Below are 1,969 nucleotides of genomic sequence, written 5' to 3'. Positions count from 1 at the left end.
CAGCTCCCCTCAGCCCGCTCCTAAACTTGTGCAGGCAGCCAGGGGTTAACCCTGGTGCTGGTGTGAGTGTGTGTTTGGAGGGGGTGGTGGTGGTGTCCCCCACCCTTCCCCCTCCCTCCAGCCCCTTTAAATATAATTTGTTAACGTTGGGACTTGTATTAATTAAAGCAGCAGCCGCTGCAGCCTGTGACCTGGGGGCTTGTCACCGTGAAATCAAGTTTAAATCCAGATTTCAAGGGGGAAGAGAGCTGGGGGAAGCGCTGTGTCCTCCTAGGGAGGGTGACAGTGACAGCTCCTTGCCGTTCTGTGGCCCCCCTGAGCCCTAGGTGGAGCAAGAGGCAAAAGGACCTGCCCTCCGCTTTCTGGGGACCCTATACAAGGGCCCCTGCCTCAGTTTCCCTGCTGTGCAATGGGGAGAAGGACCATAACATCCCTACCCCACCACCATCCGGGATGCCCTGGGAGGAAGTGACAGGCGCTGTAGCTAGCTCAGGACAGGCAGGGGACAAAGTCCTTGAGTGCCTGTGGCAGGAGCTGCTGTCCTTGGGGGTGGTGGTAGCTGCAGATCTGCTTTGCGTCTCGCGTCAGCCAGTGCCTGTTTCCACATCGTGAATGAGCATGGGAGCTGGGAAGAGGATTTCCCCTCCTGTGCAGGGGCTTTGGAGGGATGCACGCCCTTCCACTCTCCTCTCCGCTCTCCCTCCACATTGACTCTCCCTGTTGGAGTCCCTGTGGGTTTGCGCTGGGCAGACCCACGTATCACCCATGGAGGTGGTGGGATGGGTATAAACACCCTTGGGAAGCTGGAGAAAGCAGCATCCTCACTCTGACAGCTCCCTTTCCCCCCTGAGCAAGCTGTAATTCAGCACAGACCCTGGGGCTGAGCCCTTCCTCCAGAGCTGAGTGAGTGCTGAGCTGGGAAAGTCAGTCCCTGACCCTAAAGAGCTGCTTCTGACCATGCGCTTGCACCGGGCTTGCAGGATTTGGGGAGCAGAGAGGGTGTAACCCTTCTCCCCAAGACCTGGCTGCTCTGTAAGGCAGCTGCTGTCCTTCCTCCAGCATCCTCCTCCCAAGTCTCATTTTGGTAATCAAGGTACAAAGGGCTCCAAGCTCCTTGCTTCTCCCAGGGACCCAGCTCTTGGCTGTCCCCTGGGAAGAGGGAGCCTGCCTGGAGAGAGCTCTCAGCAGGGACCAAGCTCTCCTGAGCAAGGAGCGGAGTGGTGCTGAGCTTCTGATGGGCCCTTCTGCAAGATGCAGGATGCTGCTGGACATCCTGCTGCCTGCTGCTTGCTTTGCAGGTCCTCTGCTTGAACACTGTGGATTCCAGGGTCCTTCAAGCCATACCTTGGAGCTGGACAAACACTTGCTCCCCTTCCGTCTTGCTCTCCACATCTGTCTGTCCTCTATACCACTGTCTTAGCTCCAGGCAACTCTCTGGACATGCTTTGTCCATCTCCCCCCACTCCATCTGTTTCCACAAGCAGCATCTCTGCTTGTGTAAGAACTTGCACCCCCACCGTGGACCCTGTGCCTCCCCTTGCACCCATCCATCTGCTGGTCTCTGTGCTTCTGGGGTGGCAGTCATCATGGTCAGTGGGGCTGGGATGTGATGGTGGATTTGGGATTGTTGCTGTGAGCTTGAGGATGTTTGAAGGTGCTTGGCTCCAAATTTCCCAGCCAAGCTGGCAGGAGAAGACTGGTCCCTCTGGTAACCTCCCTGTGAGGACCAGGAGTGCCAGGGCAATATGGGAGATGCATGGAGAGGATCAGCCAGCAACAGGGATGGAGCCAGACATGGGATGGGTCTCCTGCTCTGGTGTTTCCAGATTCTCCCAAGAGGAAAATGCTCTCTGGGGAAGGCAAGCCGGGGCAATCTGTGTCTGAGAGTCTGCACTCCATGGCCGGTGTGGGAGATCCCTGGGGGAGCATGCAGAGCCGGGAGGAGGACCAAATTTGGCTGCCACTGGCC

The 1,969-nt window shown here is 57.6% G+C and overlaps 1 protein-coding gene across 1 annotated transcript in view; it reads left to right on the top strand.

The window, feature by feature from the left end:
* Window positions 1-1,969, top strand: part of LOC104489292 (protein Wnt-10a-like) — a 17,340-nt gene that overhangs the window by 317 nt on the left and 15,054 nt on the right. The gene's annotated exons all lie outside the window — the stretch shown is intronic.

Source organism: Buceros rhinoceros, unplaced genomic scaffold, assembly GCF_000710305.1.
Source record: "Buceros rhinoceros silvestris isolate BGI_N320 unplaced genomic scaffold, ASM71030v1 scaffold6542, whole genome shotgun sequence".
NCBI lineage: Eukaryota > Metazoa > Chordata > Aves > Bucerotiformes > Bucerotidae > Buceros > Buceros rhinoceros.
This window is presented reverse-complemented; position numbering and strand designations above follow the sequence as displayed.